The sequence below is a fragment of the Rhinopithecus bieti genome, unplaced genomic scaffold (assembly GCF_001698545.2).
Source record: "Rhinopithecus bieti isolate Rb0 unplaced genomic scaffold, ASM169854v2 scaffold_32008, whole genome shotgun sequence".
Classification (NCBI taxonomy): domain Eukaryota; kingdom Metazoa; phylum Chordata; class Mammalia; order Primates; family Cercopithecidae; genus Rhinopithecus; species Rhinopithecus bieti.
Genome location: NW_016814433.1, coordinates 292,755 through 315,648, shown reverse-complemented (window position 1 = coordinate 315,648; position 22,894 = coordinate 292,755). Strand labels below are relative to the sequence as shown.

Below are 22,894 nucleotides of genomic sequence, written 5' to 3'. Positions count from 1 at the left end.
GTCAGTTTGCACATTGGGAACCTCCTCCACTAGGTCATACAGGCCTTTTGTGTGTAGATGGAATTATGTCCCACACTGTACCCGGGCACCTCCCTCGATTAAGGTGATTTGCATCATTCAGGGCCTGCCTATTATTAGGGAATCTCCTGAACATACGAATGTATAGGGACTGCATACACCTGTTGCTCAATTTCTAGCAAAATGGCTGGAGGTAGGGGATAAATAAATGGCATTCACACGGTGTAATGCCATGTTTCAAAAAGTTTTCAAAAATTGTTCAGTGGAGAAATGTGCAGGGTCAGTGGAAGAAAACAAGTGTGTAAAATTAGATTATGATTGTTTTATACTCTATACGGACAAGCCTAAATTGGAGGGCATTTTGGAAAACTCGCTTGGATACATGAAAACTGCCAAGATCATTATAAAGAAACAACAGGATCCATTCTAGATTGAAAGCAACTTGATAGAGTAGAGTGTAATGCGTGATTAGTTTGTGCTTGAATAAAAGATAAAAACTACATAAGACATTGAGACAACTGGAGAATTTAGCATACGGACTGGGGATTGGGTACAGGCTTCAATGTCGTTACTTGGGTGAGTGGAAGAACGTACCTGTTCTTAGGGGACATCTGCTTAAGGATACACAAGGTTGGGGGGGAAATATCTCCAAACGATATGCTTTTATATCTATGTGTGTACATGTGTGCGCGTAGAGAAAGAAAAAAGTACGCTGTATATTCCAAAGAACATATAAAACCATGGATGTCAATATAATTCCCTTTACCTGCGCTGCCTGCGCAGAACCGACAGGTTCTGACCATCTGCAGCTCCCACGCTCCCCTTCCGGCCCTGCAGCGCTGGGAACTCCATTTCCCAGAAGGCCTTGTATCCCGTGCATGGCCGTTTCCAGGCAGGAAAGCGAAGGGCCTTCTGGGAGATGAAGTCCTGGGCCGCTGGTGGCCACCAAGCGGAAGTGCTTACCGGAAGTGCCCACGGCGGTGTGTAAGACGCGGCCGGGCGTGCGGACTATCGCGGGGCCTGGGTCTGAGGAGGCTGCCTCAGTGGTGAGTGGTGTGTGGAGGAGCGGCGAGGGTGATTGATTGTGAGGGGTGGAGAGGCGCCCTGGGCTGAGAGTGCTGGCGGTGGGAGTGAATGAGTGGGCGGGTGGGACCTGTGAGGGAAATGCGACCCCGGGTCGGCGGGGACCCAGGCGCGCGGGGTGCCTGAGGGCGCGACCTCCCGTGTCTGGCCAGGTGTCACCGCTTATGCGCCCCTGGGAGGGGAGGGTCCTGTGCTGCAGGCCGAAGGAATGAGGGTCGTGACCAACTCGGTATACCACTGGAGGCTCTATGAGCAAACCGCAAACTGTTCTCCTGAAAGCAGAATGTCGGCAAACTGACAAACTGCCTCTGCCCCCAGAAGGAATGCTGGGGGCCGTCACGCCCCACGTCCCGTGCTCCTTGAGGTTATCTACAGGAACATCTGGAACCTGTTGAACAAAGCAAGCAATCGTGGGCCTGTGTTTAATCAAATAGCTGACCGACAGTTACCCCTTTCTCCCTATTCACTCTACCTAATAAATATGAAGGGCTGTAAAAGCTCAGGGCCCTTGTTCCCTAGAATCAAGGAGCCCCCTGACCCCTTCTTTCAAACAGATCCTTTTGTCTTTGTCTTCATTTCTGCCTTCGTCCTCCGTTTGGTCCAGAAGCAACCCTGACAAGTAGTGCCCGACCGAGGACCTGAACCAGGAAGGTCTGCCAGAGCAGAGAAAGTGAAACTGATTAGAGGAACTAGGAACCCCTGGAAGGGAGAGTCTGCAGGTGGAGAAGATAAGGTCAGTTCCCTGAGGAGTTTCTGAATCAGGGTAACATGGGGCAGAATTTGTCTATTAAGGAGCAACATTATGTGTAGCTGCTTAGTTTTACTTAATCTGGTGCTCAGGTTAGTTCTCAAACATTAAGCTTTTACAGGAGGTTATTACACATAACCCATGGTTTCTGCAGACAGGTACCCTGGCTGTGGAAAATTGAGAACGAGTAGGAGAAGGATTGAAACGAGCTTATCAGAAACCTGTTAAAGTGGATCCTTCTGTTTCTCTGCTTGGGGTTTGGTCTGTACTGTCCTCCTGCCATTGTCCTCTTCTTATTCAGCCGGACAGCAGGAGCTATGTTCTGAATCTCAAAAATGGAAAGAATCTTTTGTCTCACCAACAGTGCCCATTGAAAATGATAAACAGGGCCGGGCGCGGTGGCTCAAGCCTGTAATCCCAGCACTTTGGGAGGGCCGAGACGCGGTGTCACGACGGTCGGAGATCAAGGCACCATCCGCGCTAAACATGGTGAAACCCCGTCTCTACTAAAAATACAAAAACTGGCCGGGCGAACCGGCGGGCGCTGTCCGAGCTCCGGAGGCTGAGGCAGGTAGAATGCTGAACCCGGAGGCGGAGGCTGCAGTGAGCTGAATCCGCCACTGCACTCCACCCGGGCGACAGAGAAGACTCCGTCTCACAAAAAAAAAAAAAAAAAAAAAGGAAAGAAAAGAAAATGATAAAAGGAAGGGAGGATGAAACTGGGCCTGTACTGCCCCAGTAGCAGAAATGAGCGCAATACAAAAATTTTGCCATGCTGCCAGCCATAGTTGGCGAGCCCACTAGAACTTGTGCTTTCCTATCCACCCTTTAGGGCCTGATCCAATATCCATAGCAGTTTATTCCATGACACACTCCAGTAAAATTTAAAATTATTGAAATAATTAAAAGGCTAGTGTGTTAACAATGGAATACAGAGGGCCATTTACTTTAGGATTGTTAGGGAATCTGTATTCAGCGCGTGTGCTCCACCCTTTGATAGGAAAGCATTTAAGCTTGCAACTTGTTTGTCTTGCTAGTGCATATCTGACGTGGGAATTTAAATTGGCAAGGGAAATGTGTGCAGGGCTGGGGCGCGGAGGCTCAAGCCTGTACATCCCAGCACTTTGGGGGGGCCGAGACGGCGGATCACGCCTCAGGGAGATCGGAGGACCATCCTGGCTAACCCAAGGTAAACCCGTCTCTACTAAAAAATACAAAAAACTAGCCGGGCGAGGTGGCGGACGCCTGTAGTCCCACTACTCGGGAGGCTGAGGGCAGGAGATTGGCGGGGAACCCGGGAGGCGGAGCTTGCAAGTGAGCTGAGATCCGGCACTGCAACTCCAGGCCTGGGCGACAGAGCGAACTCCGTCTCAAAAAAAAAAAAAAAAGAAAAAAATGTGTGCAGGGACCAGGCTAGACAGAATCTGCCGCTGACGTGGGAACATTACAGAGGAAATGTGTTGGGTAGTGACTCTTATTTTAGACCTTGGGTGCAACAAATTGCACTCCAGATGCGCTTTACCATTCGTGTGCCTTGGCCGGCTAAGCATGCGGGGCCACCATTCCTGAGAAAGGGGTCCCAGTACCAATCTTTTCTGCAACTGGCAAAAAATTCCACAAAGAGCTTCTATGGCACCAGTTTAATTGCATGGTTACAAACAGGCAGGCAGCGGTCAAATGCTTATTACTGCTGCTGTGAAAATGCTTCCTTTTGGACCCTAAGCTTTTGGAAAATGCAATGCAGATTGTAAAATGGTGATTACACCTGTTGAGATGGTGCAAGAGCTTGGGGAAATTTTCTCAAGCCTGTTCAGGATGTTGGGAACTGGACTCCATCGTCAACAATGTTAGCTCAAAGCCAAGGTTAATGTTAGTAGTGAACAAATCTGGGAAAGGGCCAAGGTTTGAGCCCTAAAGTGGGAAAATGTTATAATTGTGGAAAAACTGGCATTTCAAAAAAGATGCCATCAGACCTCTAGCAGAAGAAGATCTTATAATGCGGTACCTGCCCCCTCCCCAAAACACACACACACCACACACACCAGGATGCTGCCCTTGCCATAATAAAGGAAATCATTGGGTAATCAATATTGCTCAAAATTTCATTCAGAATGGCACGGCCCTGTCAGGAAATGAAAATGGGGCCTGGCCAGGCCCCTCAAACAATGAGGGCATTCCCCCATCCAGGCCACAACCCCGCTACAGGGGTGGGTTCCTGGAGGAACATTGACTCCCTCTCCTCTGGAACACCCGGGAGTGCAGGATTAGATCGCCCAGTCAGAGAAAGGGTCACGTTAGTTGGAGGAGACAAACCCACCAAAATTCCCACCAGCATTTGGGGACCTTTGCCAACAGGATATAAAGGATTAATTTTAGGCCAAAGCCATCTTAACTTACAGGGCATTACTGTGGTCCCCGGGATTGTTGACTCTGATTATGAAAGAGAAATTCAAGTAATTGTAATGTCACAACATCTTTGGGTTTTTAAACCTGGGGAATACATTGCTCAGCTATTGCTTATTATTATTACTCTCTGCAAATTACACCCTTCTTCACAAAAGGAGAAAACAGGAAATCAAGAATTTGGGAGTACAACTACACAGGGAATTTATCCCAACCCATAGCTTTTAATTGACCCACCTGTGCAGTGCAAATTAAAGGAAAGAAGTGCTATGGATGTGTGGACAAGGGAGCAGATGTTTCAGTAATATCCAAAAACAATTGACGCCCATCTTGGCCCCTGCAATTAACTTCTACATCCTTAGTGGGAGTAGGAACAGCTCAAAGTGTTCAACAGAGTGCTGAAATTTTACTTTGTCTCGGTCCAGATGGACAGCCATGTACTTTTCAACCTTATGTTGCAAATCTCTGGGGCTGAGATTTACTTACAGCATGGGATATGAGACTTACAAATGAAGAGGTTGATAATCCAGGATTTAAAATATTGAAGGAAATGTGATATCAGAGTGGGAAAGGCTTGGGAAAGTTCCTACAGGGAAACCCCAATCCAATATCGATAACTGGGCAAACGGATAGGACAGAGCTAGGGCATCAGAATTTCTGATGGGGTCATTGATACTTCTCCACCCACTGCCTTGCTGCTAGAGTGGCTGACTGATAAACCTGTGTGGGTGGATCAATGGCCCCTATCACAGGAGAAACTGACTCAACTCCATCAGCTGGTAAGAAAGCAGTTGGATGCAGGATATACAAAAGAATCAGTGCATGGAATTCACCAGTATTTGTGACCCCAAAAAAGTCAGGAAAATGGCAACTGCTGCATAATTTGAGAGCTATTAATGCACAAATTAAACCAGTGGGTGCATTACAGCAAGGTCTGCCATCCCCGGCAACCATTCCAAAAGATTAGCCTCTTGTAGTAATAGATCTTAAAGACTGTTTTTTTTATTATACCATTACACAAGAAGGACAGCCTCAATTCGCCTTCTCTGTGCCTTCTGTTAATCAGAGACAGCCTGTCTCTCATGATCAATAAAAAGTTTTATTACCCCAGGGCATGCTCAACAGTCCTATGTTCTGTCAGCATTTTGTAGGAAAAGCATTGAAGGAGCCTCAGAATATGTTTCCCACCGCCTACATCATTCATTATATGGATAATATTTTTTTGGTGCTCCTACGGATCAAGTGTTATACCAGTTATTCAGAGAAATAAAATGGGCTTTAACTCAATGGAATCTCAAAATAGCTCCTGAAAAGGTGCAAACAACCTCCCCATACCAGTACTTAGGTACTACTGTTACTGAAAAAAGTATTTAGCCTTAGAAAGTAGCTCTTTGTAAGAACAAATTACAAACTCTGAATAACTTCCAACAGTTATTAGGGGATATTAATTGGCTGCACCCAATGCTAGGTATTGCTCCTTTTCAACTCATCTCTATCAAACCCTCCAAGGAGATTCTTCATTAGATTCCCCTTGGCAACTTCCTAAGGAGGCAGAAGCTGAATTACAACTTGTAGAACAGATGCTTCAGCAACGACATGCCTCCCAGCTACAACCACAAAAGACTTTGCTTTTGTTTTTTCTTCCTACCCCCCATTCTCCAGCAGGACTTTTAGGTCAATTCATAGACAAAATTATAATGGTAATAGAACGGCTTTTTTTATCCAAACAGTAAAATCTTTGCAACCTTTATCTTTCTTCAGTCACACAACTTATAACAATAGGCAGGCATAGATCAAAAATGCTTACAGGATATGATCCTGATAAAATTATTGTTACCTTGGATTCCCAACAACAGGCTGAGGCCTGGAGGTGTCGACTGCATGGCAGATCACTTTCCCTGATTTTGTAGAAATAATAGATAACCATTATCCATCAGACAAAATTTTGCAATTTTATAAAATTCACCCTTTTATTCCCCCTGTGATTACTCATCACAAACCCATTTCAGGTGGACAAACCTATTTTACCGATAGCTCTTCCAAAAGCTGCACAGCCATTTATGGACTTAAACATACTCAAATAATAAAGACCCCTAGAGTTTCAGTTCAACACTCCGAATTAATGGCAGTTACTCAAGTTTTAAAGCTCAAGCTTTATTTCCTATTGTCTGTAATTCAGCCTATGTTGTAAATGTAGCTAGTTGCATTAAAACTGCCACTATCAAGAGCACCTTAAAACCAGAACTGCTTAACCTATTTCTGAGACTCCAAAAAGCTGTTTGCTCTCATGCTGCCCCTTTTCATATTTCTCGTAACTGATCTCACACGCAATTTCCTGGGCCACTATCTCTAGGTAATGATACAGCAGATAAATTCATCAGTTCTGTATTTCAACAAGCCCAAGCTTCCCATGCTTTACTGCATCAAAACACCTCGTCCCTTACTCATTATGTGTCATCTGCCTCGCAGCCAGGTTCGAGCTGTTGTGCAAGCCTGCCCCACTTGCCAGCATATCCCTGGTGTTGCACCCGTGGAAGGATGCAACCCATGAGGCTTGGCTCCAAATGAAATCTGGCAGATGAATGCTACATATATAGAGAGAGCAGCCTTTGGCAAACTCCGCTATGTTCATGTAACTATAGACACTTACTCCCATATATTACATGCCACATGCCAAACTGGGGAAACAGCTGGTCATGTCTGATGATATTGTCTGTCATCATTCGCCCATATGGGGGTCCCTAAACAATTTAAAACTGACAGTGGACCTGCTTATGTTAGTCATGCTTTCCAAATTTTTTTACAATTGTGAGCAATCAATCATAAAACAGGAATTCCATACAATTCCTGAGGGCAAGGCATTATTGAGCAGGCACATCAAACACTACAACGTATGTTGAAAAAACAAAAGAGAATAGGAGACCAATTACCACCTCAAACAAAATTACATTTAACCTTGTTTACTACTATTATTTTTTTTTTTGAGACGGAGTCTCGCTCTGTTGCCCAGGCTGGAGTGCAGTGGCACAATCTCGGCTCACTGCAGCTCCGCCTCCTGGGTTCACGCCAGCCTCCTGAGTAGCTGGGACTACAGGCGCCCGCCACCGCACCCGGCTAATTTTTTGTATTTTTAGTAGAGGCGGGGTTTCACTGTGGTCTCAATCTCCTGACCTCGTGATCCACCCGCCTTGGCCTCCCAAAGTGCTGGGATTACAGGCATGAGCCACCGTGCCCAGCCGCCTTGTTTACTTTAAATTGTTTGACTCCTGGTATGGAGGGCAAGACTCCAGCAGAACGACACTGGCAAGTGCTAGAGGAAAAGAGGCAAGTTTATCCAAAAGTGTTATGGAAATCCCCGGAAGAGGGACAATGGAAAGGTCCGGTGGATTTGCTGACGTGGGGACGAGGGTATGCTTGTGTTTTACAGGAGATGGAAAAACCGTGTGGGTGCCCTCCAGGTGTATGTGACCATGGAATGGGAGACCAGAGGGATCCATGGTATTCAACCATGGGCCTGTTCCCTCCAGTACGAGCCATGAGCCAGCGGAATCTGAATGCGAAGACAGAACAAGGGCCGACCGGAGTCACAGTGACATCCAACCCCATAACATGGGGACAGATCAAGAAAACCACACAGGAAGCTGAGAAACTGCTGGAGCGCCAGGGTCAGGCAAAAACCCCTGACTCCATGTTCTTGGCCATGCTAGCTGTAGTGTCCTGTGCGGTATGTTTCCCCTGTGTAGAGGCAAAAACATATTGGGCATATGTTCCTAACTTACCAGCAGTGCGATTGGTACTCTGGAGTGACACTCCTCCTGAAATATATCATGATCAGGGAGCGTGGGCACCAGGACCCCTAACTCCCCCTGACACAGAACAATAGCCTCAATTACACCGCCCCATTGGAAGGACTCCCTTTATGTATCACCATGGATATGTCACTCAACTGCAGCTGTCTTGCAGTCCAATCTTAGGCATGGTTAAGTCACCACGGAAAAATTATGTATTCATTAGGCCTCAGCTCCATTAATGTTACTGGTGTGTTCACCAATCACTCCCGGCCCCATCACTCAAATTGTATTGATTATACGGAATGGGCTCCCTTTGATATTTCTCACCCCCCTCCTTGGACCCAGTGTCTTGGCCCCTTGGCCAGACAACTCTGTGTGAATGGGAAACATTGACTGGGGTCCCCGTGGCCATTTAGATGGGAGAGATGAAAATCAGATCTCTTGGCACAAACTTCACTGGCACTGGTGGCGGACTTTCAACACCTCTTCGCCACATCACACTGGGATTCAGTCCCCCAGTTGGCTGCACAACTTGCTTGGCACGGGACAGGCTTTAGCCCGGCCTTACCTTAGTGGCGTCATCTAGGAAAAAGAGGCCCAATTCAGGAATCAATATGGAAAGCAACACTCCCATTTATTAATAACAGCATCTGGGTCAGAACATTATCCAATAATAGTAATATTACTCAACACAGTTTTAGTATCACCTTTGTAAAAAATATTACCAATTTACGGTTTGTGGGGTTTTTTTGTTTTTGTTGTGGTTGTTTGAGATGGAATCTCGCTGTGTCACCCAGGCTGGAGTGCAGTGGCACGATCTCGGGTCACTGCAGCCTCTGCCTCCCGGGTTCAAGCAGTTCTCTGCCTCAGCCTCCCGAGTAGCTGGGATTATAGGCGCCCACCACCACACCAGGCTATTTTTTGTTTTTTGTATTTTTAGTAGAAATGGGATTTCACCATCTTGGCCAGGCTGCTCTTGAACTCCTGACCTGGTGATCCACCTGCCTTGGCCTCCCAAAGTGCTGGGATTACAGGCGTGAGCCACCACGCCTGGCTGGTTTGTGTTTTTAATCCCTATGTTTTTCTAGCATCTAAGAAGGAGCAACTCCAAGTAAACATCACCTAACTGACTTGTGACTCTTGTCAACTGTATCACTGCCTCAATCATAGCACAATACAAACACACAACATCCCCACTCTGATAATTCTGGGTCATATTCCTGGGTTATGGATCCCTGTCAATTTGTCCAAACCTTGGGCTGCCACCCCTGCTTTACATTTTGTAAAACTCCTTACCCAGCTCACTCATTGTGCACATAAAGCCTTAAACATAGTAATTTTTACTGTAATCTGTCACACTAATAACCTCGGTTGTAGTGTCCTCAGTAGCACTACATAGTTCTATTCAAACAGCCCATTATGTAGAAAATTGGACACGTACAGCCAACCAGGCATGGATGCTTCAAAATAAAATTAATACCGAATTACAAACAAAGGTAGCAGTGTTAAAGACTACTGTTTTGTGGCTGGGAAAGCCGGTACAAAGTTTGCAATTGCAGCAGCAATTGCACTGTCATTTCAATCATATTCATATTTGTGTGATCAATTTGGAATAGAACCAAAGTGAATATCCATGGAACCTTGAAAAGCTCATTTGCAGGGAGCTTTTACATCCAATATTACTTTTGATACCAGTAACTTACAGAGTAAAATTCTTAACTTGAATAAGCAAACTCAAAAATAACAGCCCTCTTTCAGAAGCTTAAACAGAATTCCAGCAGGACTTAGAAAGCCTCAACCCCTGGACCTACTTAAATATAACCTTAATGTCTCTTTTAGAAGAATAATGCTGTTATGTCTCTGTTTTTTTGCTCATAGTCTATGGGATCGGGTGAACCACCAACCAGCAATTGAAAGCTGCACAGCCTGCAATTACCTTTATTCAATTAATGCAAAAACAAAAAGGGGGAGATGTTGGAGGCCGAAGGAATGAGGGTCGTGACCAACTCAATATACCACTGGAGGCTCTGTGAGCGAACAGCAAACTGTTCTCATGAAAGCAAGATGCTGGCAAACTGACAAACTGTGTCTGCCACCAGAAGAAATGCTGGGGGCAGTCATGTCCCAGGTCCCATGCTCCTTGAGGTTATCTACAGGAACATCTAGAACCTATTGAACAAAGAAAGCAATCGTGGGCCTGTGTTAAATAGCTGACTGACAGTTACCCCTTTCTCCCTATTCACTCTACCTAATAAATATGAAGGGCTGTAAAAGCTCAGGGCTCTTGTTCCCTAGAATCAAGGAGCCCCCGACCCCTTCTTTCAAACAGATCCTTTTGTCTTTGTCTCGTTTCTGCATTTGTCCTCCTTCATTCGGTCCAGAAGCAACTGTGACAGTCCTGCATGTGTTGATGCCACCTGTCTGTGCAGATGTGACCTCAGGTGTGTGAGTATCCCTTATACCTGTTATCATCACTGCCTATTTGCTCTTCCTCCAGCCTCTGGCAACCACTAATCCACGTTATGTGTCTAGATTTGCCTCTTCTGGATACTTCATATAAATGAAGTTATACGATACGTGGTTTCCTGTGTCTGGCATTTTACCACTGAACATGTTTTCAGAGTTCATCCATGTTGTAGCATGTATCAGTTTTTCATTCTTCTTTATGGCTGAATAATACTCCATTGTAGGCCAGGTGCAGTGGCTCATGCCTGTAATCCCAGCACTTTAGGAGGCCGAGGTGGGTGGATTATGAGGTCAGGAGATCGAGACCATCCTGGCTAACACAGTGAAACCCCGTCTCTACTAAAGAATACAAAAAATTAGCCAGGCGTAGTGGTGAGCGCTTACAGTCCCAGCTACTCGGGAGGCTGAGGCAGGAGAATGGCGTGAACACAGGAGGCGGAGGCTGCAGTGAGCTGAGATTGTGCCGCTGCACTCCAGCCTGGGCGACAGAGCAAGACTCCGTCTCAAAAAAAAAAAAAAAAAAAAAACTCTATTGTACGGATATACCACAGTTTGTTTACTCATTAGTTCATAGACATTGGGGTTGTTGCCAACTCTTCTGATACTATAAATGCTACTGCTGTGAACATTCACGTACAGGTGTTTGTGTGGATGTATATTTTTAATTTGGGAAGGGGAGGCCATGGATGGGACCTAGGCTTGTGAAGAGCCTGGCCTGGGTATATCTCTCTGTCCCAGGAGCACCTGTGTGTATGGCCGTGACCACACCCTCTCCTTGCTGCCTGTGCTCATTAGCCGTGCTTCATTTCCAGAATCCCAGGCCTGGGCCCCTGAAGTCAAAGCCAGGAGCCTAGAGCCGCACTGGTGTGTAGGATCAAAGAGAAGGTGGCAGTGGCCCTGGAAACAAACCTGTCTCTGCAAGAGTCACTAGCAACCTGGGACCTCTGCCCAGGAGGACTGAGACCTCAGGTGTCCCCTACCCTGTAGCTGCTGAGGCCAAGCAATGTGGAGACAGAGCAGCGGGTGAGGTGATGGAGCCTGAGGTGCCAGGTGAGGTAGATGGTGGGGTGGCAGTCACAGTGGTATAGGGGGCAGGTACAGGGCTAGATATTTTCAGAAACCAGATATCCCTCTAAAACACACCCTGCTTCTGCTTCCTTCATTCCACTGCCCTGCCTTCCTCAGCCTGCTCTAGGCCACTACCTCCTCACAGTTCTCCTGCCTCCCATTGCTCCCTTCATCACTCTCCACTCAGCATTGGGTAGAGAGGGTCTTTTACCCCTGACTGGTGAGGCCACCCCTCACTTTAAACCCTCCATCACTGCCCAGGGCATCAGAGTATGGTTGGCAAACTCTTCTGTAAAACACAAGCAGCAGGCTGGGTGCAGTGGCTCATGCCTGTAATCCCAGCACTTTGGGAGGCCGAGGCAGGTGGATCACCTGAGGTCAGGAGTATGAGACCAGCCTGGCCAACATGGTGAAACCCTGTCTCTACTAAAAACACAAAACAGGCCGGGCGTGGTGGCTCAAGCCTGTAATCCCAGCACTTTGGGAGGCCGAGACGGGCGGATCACGAGGTCAGGAGATCGAGAGCATACTGGCTAACACGTTGAAACCCCGTCTCTACTAAAAATACAAAATACTAGCCGGGCGAGGTGGCGGGCCCCTGTAGTCCCAGCTACTCGGGAGGCTGAGGCAGGAGAATGGCGTCAACCTGGGAGGCGGAGCTTGCAGCGAGCTGAGATCCGGCCACTGCACTCCAGCCAGGGCGACAGAGCAAGACTCCGTCTCAAAAAAAAAAAAAAAAAAAACCACACACACACAAAACATTAGCTGGGCATGGTGGTGCATGCCTGTAATCCCAGCTACTCAGGAGGCTGAGGCAGGTGAATCGCTTGATCCCAGGAGGTAGAGATAGTGGTGAGCCGAGATTGCACCATTGCACCATTGCACGCCAGCCTGGGCAACAAGAGCGAAACTCTCTCAAAAACCAAACAAACAAGCAAAAAACCAAGCAGCAAATGTTGTCAGCTTTATAGGCTCAGAGGGAAAACCAAGGATGTTACAGAGGTACCTATCTAACGAGAAAAACACATGTCCATACATTTTATTAATAAAATTCAAAACTTCATTAAATGTAATTCATTCCTTAAATTAATGAGCAAAAAGCTTTTCACAAGAGGTTTCATTTTATAGATAGGAAACAGACCCCAAGGGATGTGAGCAGCCCAGAATTACAGCAGAGAGTCGTGAAGATTTGATCCTAGATCTGACAGACTCTACCATCATACTTGCCATTCTCAGCTTAGGAATAAGTTGGGGAGGAAGGTGTAGGTACTGGGCAAATCAGGGCCCAAAGAGTCTGTTCAGTACTCTTGCCTCTGTGGGAAGGAACAAAAGGCCCCACATCTGCCCTTCCTTCCTGGGAGTCTCTGTTAGGACCTGAATTCAGTACAGCTGGAATGATCAATTTTTCTCTCTTTAGAGCACTCACCCACTTGACATCTCACTTTGTTCTCACATAGTCCTCATATAGGTATCCTGTGGCTGCTGTCCTTGAAACCTGATAGCATGGAGCTGAGGCCTCAGACTATAACAGGGCACATAATTTTGCATGAAGTTCAAGAAGAGGCTGGGCTGGGCATGGTGGCTCATGCCTGTAATCCTAGCACTTTGGGGGGCCGAAGAGGGTAGATCACCTGAGCTCAGGAATTCGAGACTAGCCTGGCCAACATGGCGAAACCCTGTCTTTACTAAAAACACAAAAATTATCCCAGCATGGTGGCAGGTGCCTATAATCCCAGCTACTTGGGAGGCTGAGGCAGGAGAAGCGCTTGAATCCAGGTGGCAGAGCTTCTAATGAGCTGAGATTGCACCATTCCACCCCAGCCTGGACGACAGAGGGAAACTCCGTCTCAAAATAAATAAATAAAAATAAAATAAATTTAAAAAAAAATTAGGCTGGGACACCTTTTCCGGAAGGGCTACTTACAGGGGAGCTGTCTAAGGTGCTGAAATGTCCTAGCCCTGTGCCGTCCAATATGGTAGTTATGATTAAATTCAAATAAAATTACAAGTTCCATTTCCCAGTCAGACCAGCTATGTTTCTAGTACTCAGGAGCTACATGGGGCTGACGGTGCCATATTAAACAGCACAACTCCAGAACTTTTCCATCCTCACAGAACATTCTAGAGTTTAATTTGAATGCTAGTTACACAGGGCTGTGCATTTACCAAATTCACTGAGCACTTGTATTTCTGTAAAACATGTATATGTAATTTTGAAAGCACAAAGTTTCACATCTCCACCTGCCAGTCACTTTACCAAACAACCTTTGGTTTAACTTCTCTGTGCCCCAGTTTCCCAACCTGTAAAAGAGAGTAATGATAATACCTCCCCTTTGATTGGTTGAGAGTACCACCAAAGGTGTTTGCTGGCTGGCCTGACCTGCAGGAGGTGCTCAAGAAAGGGGAGCTGCTGCTGTCATTTGGTGGAAGTGGGTCCCCTTATTTGGCTACCAGGGCCTGAACACTGCCACATTCCAACACATCGTCCCCATGTTAAGGAACTCAGCATCACATAGCAAGTCCTTGAGAAGCCCAAAGTCGGAGGCAGTGTGGGGGCAGCAGAACAGGTGGCTGTGGCTGCCTATGAAGACCCAGCCTAAGTCCAGAGGAGGTACCCAGAAGAGGTGGGGTGTCTGTGTGGACGGCTTTCTGTTATAGAGCCAGGCGTCTGAGGCACAGCTCTTAAGCATCAAATCAGGAATCCTCTTTCTGTGGAACCCCAAGGCCAGTGAACCCCTTGCCCTTCCTGGGAGTCAGGAGCGGAAGGAGGGTGTGCAAGTGGCATGGCTCCCTCACACTCACACAGGCACCCTCACCCTCAGCCCTCACAAAGGCATCCTCACCCTCAACCTTCACACAGTCACCCTCACCCTCATCCCTCACACAGTCACCCTCACCCTCACACAGCCACCCTCACCCTCACCCTGACACAGGCACCCTCACCCTCAGCCCTCACACAGGCACCCTCAGCCCTCACACAGCCACCCTCACCCTCACACCGGCACCCTCACCCTCAGCCCTCACACAGCCACCCTCACACTCAGCCAGCCATCCTCAGCCTCACACAGGCACCTTCACACAGAGCCCTCACACAGGCACCCTCACCCTCATCCCTCACACAGTCACCCTCACCCTGACACAGGCACCCTCACCCTCACCCTGACACAGGCACCCTCACCCTCAGCCCTCACACAGGCACCCTCAGCCCTCACACAGCCACCCTCAGCCTTCACACTTCTCTCACCTCCACGTCCTGCCTTTCGCGCATCCCCTGCTGCTCTCCCACTCAGCGCCACCTCAGTCCCACAAAGGCGGGGCTGGGATCCCGTGGCCCGCTTCCTGACCAACGTCAACTATAATTCCCAGCAGGCGCCGCGCCTGGGTACGCTTGAGCTTCCGGAGGACGCCGGGAATTGTAGTCCTGGCGGGCGTGGACCCGTGGGGCGTGCTGGGAGCTGTGGTCCGGGTTGGCGGGCGCGCAAGCTGGCTCGTCTCTGCGGGCACCTCCGGAAGGGTCCGCCGGCTGTGCTGGTGAGGTGGGTTTCGGGGGTGTTCTCCGCCCTGGTCCAGGTCAAAGGTGAGTACAGCAGGTCCAGAAGCCGCGAACGTCTGGGGTGGCCAGTGCAAGATACGGGGTACCTCCCAGCGGACAGAGTGAGAGGCTGACTAGGGGCCGTGAATAGACCGACTGCGAGTGCCGGACACAGGCGCAGAGATGTGACGGGACTGAACGGACCCGGCGTGGGACGGACCGGGTGTGCCGGACGAGGCACCCAGTGTTAGAACGCCACTCACAGACCGAATGTTGGTGCAGACTGGACACACTTGAGTTGCCGGACGGACCGGGGACGGATGAGAGTGTCGGACCGACGGGAGAGAGTGTTCAGATTGGACTGATTGACCGGTGTGGGGCGGGCGGAAGTGTGTACGGGCGGGACAGACAACAGATAAAATGTAGAACCAGTGGCCTGGGAGGGGCGTGGGGACGGAACCCGTTATTGTGTCTGATTAGACAGTTCTTGTTGTCTGACACCTCCTGTGGTGTGTATCTGACGGGTTGGGAGGTTTATGTTTATTCTGATAGTTGATTTGAACACCAACTACGGAGTTGTTGTGACTGGACAGAAGATGGTTTTGCCATTTGAGACTTTGTAGATGGTTTGTGAGATACTGTTTTAAGGGTGGAAGGAGTGAAGGTGTTTTGGTGAACGGTGTGATTCTGGTGATTTCAAGTGTGACTGATATTCTTTATGTGTTCCTTGAGAATGGTGACTTTTAAGGTTATTGAATGACTTGTGATTCAGAAATTAATTACTTGGTGTGATGGAATTGCTGCGAGGCCTTGTGTTTTTGTGTTTGTTTGTTTTGAGGACGGAGTCTCGCTTCTGTTCTGCTCGGGCCAGGGCTGGAGTGGCAAGTGGTGTTTTTTTTTTTTCTAATTTCTCGGGCTCACTGCAACGTCCGCCCCTCCCGGGGTTCAAGCATTATTTCCTGCCTCAAGCCTTTTCTGCGAGTGGGCTGGGATTAACAGGTGCCCACCACCACACTTGGCTAATTTTGTGTATTTTGGGGTAGGAGACGGGGGTTTTCAACCATTGTTGGTCAGGGCTGCTCCAGAACTCCTGACCTCAGGTGATCCACCCAGGCCTAGGCCTCCCAAGCGCGTTGGGGATACAGGCTGAGCCAACCATGGCCTGCAGGCCTGGTGTTTATTTGACTGATTATAGGTGACATTGGGATATTTCCTGTGTTCTTTGGGTATTTTGAAGGTTATGGCTGACAGACCGTAACCTGAGATATATGTGTTAATATTATTTGAATGGACTGGATTTTATTCAGAGAGGGACTAAAACTTGGGCTGATCCACAAAACAAGTCTTACCAAAGCATATGAGGAGGGGATTTATGCTTTGCCCATGTCTGCAGCTGAATTGGGGTGACTATTGGTCATCAGGCTGGGCTTACGGATATGGGTTCCCCCGTGTGTGCTTTATATGTAGCAGGGGGGCTATGGAATCCATACATCTACTGCAATGTTTTACTGTGCACCAGGCCTGTGCTGGACACTTGTAATAATCGCCTCACATAAAATCTCATAGCAACCCTCTGAGGTAGGTACCATTAATCAGGGCTTGGTATAAGCCATTGTGGTGAGAAATGAAAAGAACCACCCTTCCTTGGTTGCGTAAAGCAAGGCTGTTGGATGGGGGAACCTCAACCTGCTAGGATTTGAGGTTGGCTGATGAGGCTGAGGGAAGTTTCACTACATGTATTTCGAGGACTGGGTCCATGAGGGATTCTCCAGAACAGGTGTTCCCGGGATGCAAAAGAGACTTGGAAGCTGGTGCTGCATCTATTGTCATTCCCTGAACACCCATGTTTCCTCCTTCCCCTCCCCTTCCCCAGATGATTTCCTGCATTGGTGGGTTGGACTATGCTTTAGGGCCTTTTCCTGAAATCCATTGGGGCTTAATGGCCTGTTTATTGTTTGAACCTGGCTTATGGGCCAAGTCCTGTGTACTTGTGGCCCTCCAGGACAGTCCAGGCCTCTCTGAGGAAACCAGTTACAGAGCTACGAAGGAGTTACCAGGGGGGCACTCTGGGAAGAGGACTTAGACTTAGGAAGCGCAGGTATCCTGGGATGGGACACTTTGAAGGAAAGTTGGGCAGCTAAGAGGACTAGAGGAGGGCCCCAGAGGGAAATCCATTCAGAGAGGGATTTCAGAACTCAAGAACAGCAGGGGGCAAACAAGGTTTAGGAGGCTATGAGAGGGACCCAAGGAGGAACTTTACCAGGCGGCATGGAAGGGGGCTTAAACACAAGCTTGAGAGGTTTGCCAGAGGTCACCAGCTGTCACCAAAAGGGCTTCAGGATTGGGTATTGTTTAGTGAGTAACGTTCTCTTCTTTCCTGGTGCCAAGGCCATTGGCTCTTTCTCAGGGCCTCCTTGCATTATCTGTCCCAGGGTTGACTTCCAAAGAGACTCCAAAAGCACACCTGAAGGTGTCCTGGCTTGACATTTGAAAGGAAAGGGAAACAGAAGAACTTGCAATACTAAAACTGTGGGAGGTCAGTCATGGATGCGAGACGGAGGAGGGCTTAAGGTCTTTTGAGGTAAGGAGTAGTATGTTGGGCCAAAGGCAAAGGTGTTGAGGTCTCCCTTAGGAAGAAAAGATTACACTTAATTCAGGGTATCTTTCCTAAGAGAAAACAAGTTTCCTGTGGGAAGTAGAGAATGTCCCAGGAAAAGTAATAACAGTAGTCAACCCCTTGTGGTTCAGTTTTGGTTGAGTATAGTACAATATTTTGAGAGGAGAAGACCACATTCATATAGGCTTTATTACAGTATATTGTTTATAATTGTTCTATTTTTTTTTTTTTTTTTGAGAAGGGAGTCCACCTCTTGTCACCCCAGGCTGGAGGTGCAGTGGGCCAGATCTCAGCTTCACTGCAAACTCCCGCCTCCCGGGGGTTTACCGCCATTTCTCCTTGCCTCAGCTCCCGGGAGTAGCTGGACTAAACAGGCGCCCGCCACCTCGCCTTGGCTAGTTTTTTGGTATTTTTTAGGTAGAGACGGGGGTTTTTCACCTTGTTAGCCGGATGGTTCGATCTCCTGACCTCGTGATCCGCCCGCCTTCGGCCTCCCAAAGTGCTGGGATTACAGGGCTTGAGCCACCGCGCCCGGCCATAATTGTTCTATTTTATGAGTCATTGTTAATTTCTTACTATGGCTAACTTATGAACTTTATCATGGGTATATAAGAAAAAATATAAGTCTAAGTCCTCTTCCCAGAGTGCCCTGGGTAACTCTTCGCTAGCTCTGTACTGTTTCCTCAGAGAGGCTGGGCTGTCCTGGAGCCACAGTACTATCCGTGGTTTCAGGCATCCACTGGAGGGTCTTGGAACACATCCCCTGCAGATAAGGGGAACTACCGTAGTATATAATACCTTGGTAAGGATGTAGAGAAATTGGAACCTTCATCCACAGCTGGTAGGAATGCAAAATGGTACAGCCAATTTGTAAAACAGCCTGGCAGTTTCTTAAAAAGTTAAGCATAGGCTGGACTCGGCCAGGCGCAGTGGCTCATGCCTGTAATCCCAGCACTTTGGGAGGCTGAGGCAGGCGGTACACGAGGTCAGGAGATTGAGACCATCCTGGCTAACACGGTGAGACCCCATCTCTACTAAAAATACAAAAAAATAGCTGGGCATGGTGGCGGGCGCCTGTAGTCCCAGCTACTTGGGAGGCTGAAGCAGGAGAATGGCATGAACCCGGGATGCGGAGCTTGCAGTGAGCCGAGATCGCACCACTGCACTCCAGCCTGGGCAACAGAGCAAGACTCCATCTCAAAAAAAAAAACAAAAAAAAAACAAAAAAAAAAGTTAAGCATAGAGTTATTATATCATCCAGGAATTCCACTCCTAGGTGTATACCTAGGAGAATTGAAAACATTTGCCAATACAAAAACTTGTACGCTACTATTGATAGCAGCAATTTTCATAATAGCCAAAAAGTAGAAACAACCAAATGTCCATCAATTGATGAATGGATTAACAAAATGTAGTATACGTATACAATGAAATATTATTGAGTTATGAAAAGGAATGAAGTACTGATAACATGCCTCCTCTTAGCTGCCACTTTCTTCAGGTGTCATCCCAGATACCTGGTACTAGTCTAAGTCCTCTTCCCAGAGTGCCCTGGGTAACTCTTCGCTAGCTCTGTACTGTTTCCTCAGAGAGGCTGGGCTGTCCTGGAGCCACAGTACACAGGACTTGCGCTATAGCAGGTGCACCATACACAGGCATTAAGCAAATGGAATGACCAGGAAAGGCGGAGCATAGTTACCCATGAATGTAGGGAATCATTTGGCGGAGGGGAGGAAGAGCAAGGGTAGCAGGGACGACAGTAATTTTAATGAACATTTTAAGGTTCATTAACACTTTTTTTTCTTTTTCTTTTCTTCTTCTTTTTTTTTTTTGAGACAGTCTTACTCTGTCACCCAGACTGGAGTGAAGTGGCACAATCTCGGCTCACTGCAACCTCCACCTCCCAGGTTCAAGCAGTTCTCATGCCTTAGCCTCCCGAGTAACTGGGACTACAGGCACCTGCCACAACGCCCAAGTATTTTGCATTTTAGTAGAAACGGGGTTTTGCTGTATTGGCCAGGCTGGTCTTGAACTCCTGGCTTCAAGTAATCCGCCCCTCTTGGTCTCCCAAAATGCTGAGATTATAGGTGTGAGCCACCACGCCTAGCCCATTAAAATGTTTTTTAATGAACCTAAAATACAGCCAGTCATGGTGGCGGGCGCCTGTTGTCCCAGCTACTCCAGAGACTGAGGCAGGAGAATAGTGTGAACCTGTGAGGCAGAGCTCAAAGTGAGCCAAGATTGTGGCACTGCACTGCAGCCTGGGCGACAGAGCGAGACTCTGTCTCAAAACAAAAAAAGAACCTAAAATACATACATACTCAGTGAAAGAAGCCAGACATAAAATATAATATATTTTATGATCCTATTGATATGAAATGCCAAGAATAGACAAATCAATAACCACAGAAGTATATTAGTAATTGGCAGGGGCTGGGAGGAAGGGAAATGGGGAGTGACTTCTAATAGGTTTCATTTTAGGATGATGAAAATTGTCTGGAATTAGATTTTGGTGATAGCTGCACAACCTTGTGAATATATTAAAACCACTGAAAGGGGAAATTTTATGGTATGTGAATTTTACATAGATATAGATATATACATATACACACACACACTTTTTTTAAAGTAAAAAAATGAGGGTGACTTCATAGCCCCACAACCTCAGAGGAACCCACCACGTATAGGACAACTTAATATTTTCCNGCCGGACACAGGCGCAGAGGATGTGACGGACTGACGGACCCGGCGTGGACGGACCGGGTGTGCACGGACCGACGGACCCAGTGTAGACGCACTCACAGACCGAATGTGGTGCAGACTGACACACTGAGTGCCGGACGGACCGACGGAGAGAGTGTCGGACCGACGGAGAGAGTGTCAGATGGACTGATTGACCGGTGTGGGGCGGGCGAAGTGTGTAGCGGGCGGACAGACAACAGATAAAATGTAGAACCAGTGGCCTGGGAGGGCGTGGGACGGACCCGTTATTGTGTCTGATAGACAGTTCTGTGTCTGACACCTCCTGTGTGTGTATCTGACGGGTTGGAGTATGTGATTCTGATAGGTTGATTGTAACACCAACTACGGAGTGTGTGACTGACAGAGATGGTTGCCATTTGAGACTTTGTAGATGGGTTGTGAGATACTGTAAGTGAGAGAGTGAGTGTGTGACGGTGTGATTTCAAGTGTGACTGATATTCTTTATGTGTCCTTGAGATGGTGACTAAGATTATGAATGACTGTGATCAGAATAATACTGTGTGATGGAAATGCTGCGAGGGCCTGTGTTTGTGTTTGTTTGTTTTTGAGACGGAGTCTCGCTCTGTCTGTCGCCCAGGCTGGAGTGCAGTGGTGTAATCTCGGCTCACTGCAACGTCCGCCTCCCGGGTTCAAGCGATTATCCTGCCTCAGCCTCTGGAGTAGCTGGGATTACAGGTGCCCACCACCACACTTGGCTAATTTTTGTATTTTGGGTAGAGACGGGGTTTCACCATGTTGGTCAGGCTGCTCCAGAACTCCTGACCTCAGGTGATCCACCAGCCTAGGCCTCCCAAAGCGCTGGGATTACAGGCTGAGCCACCATGCCTGGCCAGGCCTGTGTTTATTTGACTGATTATAGGTGACATTGAGATATTTCCTGTGTCTGGGTATTTTGAAGGTTATGGCTGACAGACCGTACCTGAGATAATATGTGTTAATATATGAATGACTGAGATTTTTATCAGAGAGACTAAAACTTGGGCTATCCACAAACAGTTTACCAAGCATATGAGAGGGGATTTATGCTTTGCCATGTCTGCAGCTGAAATTGGGTGACTATTGGTCATCAGCTGGGCTTACGGATATGTCCCCCAGTGTGTGCTTATATGTAGCAGGGGGCTATGGAATCCATACATCTACTGCATGTTTACTGTGCACCAGGCCTGTGCTGGACACTTGTAATAAATCGCCTCACATAATCTCATAGCAACCCTCTGAGGTAGGTACCATTATCAGGCTTGGTATAAGCCATGTGTGAGAAATGAAAAGAACCACCCTCCTTGGTTGGTAAAGCAGCTGTGGATGGGGAACCTCAACCTGCTAGGAGTTGAGGTTGGCTGATGAGGCTGAGGAAGTTTCACATACATGTATTTCAGAGACTGTCATGAGGGATTTCTCCAGAACAGGTGTTCCAGGGATGCAAAAGAGAACTTGGAAGCTGTTGCTGCATCTATTGTCATCCCTGACACCCATGTTCCTCCTTCCCCTCCCCTTCCCCAGATGATTCCCTGCATTGGTGGGTGACTATGCTTAGCCTTTCCTGATCCATTTGCTTAATGCCTGTTTATTGTGAACCTGCTATAGGGCAAGTCCTGTGTACTGTGGCTCCAGGACAGTCCAGCCTCTCTGAGGAAACAGTACAGAGCTAGCGAAGAGTTACCCAGGGCACTCTGGGAAGAGGACTTAGACTAGGACCAGGTATCTGGGATGACACTTGAAGAAAGTGGCAGCTAAGAGGAGGCCTAGAGAGCCCAGAGGAATCAGTCAGAGAGGGATTTCAGAACTCGAGAACAGCAGGGGCAACAAGGGGTTTAGGAAGGCTATGAGAGACCCAAGAGAACTTTACAGCGCAGTGAAGGGGCTTAAACACAGCTTTGCCAGAGGTTGCCAGAGGTCACCAGCTGTCACCAAAAGGCTTCAGGATTGGGGTATTGTTTTAGAGTAACGTTCTCTTCTTCCTGTGCCCAAGGCCATTGCTCTTTCTCAGGCCTCCTGCATATCTGTCCAGGGTGACTTCCAGAGACTCCAAGCACACTGAGTGTCCTGGCTGACATTGAAGGAAAGGAAACAGAAGAACTGCAAATACTTAAAACTGTGGGAGTCATGGATGCGAGACGGAGAGGCTAAGTCTTTGAGTAAGGAGTAGTATGTGGCCAAAGCAAAGTGTTGAGGTCTCCTAGGAGAGATTACACTTAATTCAGGGTATTCTTCCTAAGAGAAAACAAGTTCACTGTGGGAAGTAGAGAATGTCCAGAAAAGTAATACAGTAGTCACCCCTTGTGTTCAGTTTTGGTGAGTATAGTACAATATTTTGAGAGAGAAAGACCACATTCATATAGCTTTTATTACAGTATATTGTTATAATTGTTCTATTTTTTTTTTTTTTTTTTTTTTGAGAAGGAGTC

The 22,894-nt window shown here is 47.6% G+C and overlaps 1 protein-coding gene and 1 long non-coding RNA gene across 5 annotated transcripts in view; both read left to right on the top strand.

The window, feature by feature from the left end:
• The first annotated feature begins 717 nt into the window (after positions 1-717).
• LOC108514439 (uncharacterized) lies at positions 718-10,619 on the top strand. Its single transcript, XR_001881220.1, has 4 exons — positions 718-1,064; positions 1,706-1,834; positions 7,680-7,976; positions 9,922-10,619. It is a non-coding gene; the product is annotated as an uncharacterized LOC108514439 (long non-coding RNA).
• A 4,174-nt stretch (positions 10,620-14,793) lies between these two features.
• Positions 14,794-22,894, top strand: part of ZSCAN22 (zinc finger and SCAN domain containing 22) — a 23,524-nt gene continuing 15,423 nt past the window's right edge. For all 4 annotated transcript variants that reach the window (XR_001881218.1, XR_001881219.1, XR_001881217.1 and 1 more), the window contains exon 1: positions 14,794-15,154. The gene's annotated coding sequence lies outside the window, so the exon portion shown is untranslated. The remainder of the gene's footprint in view (positions 15,155-22,894) is intronic.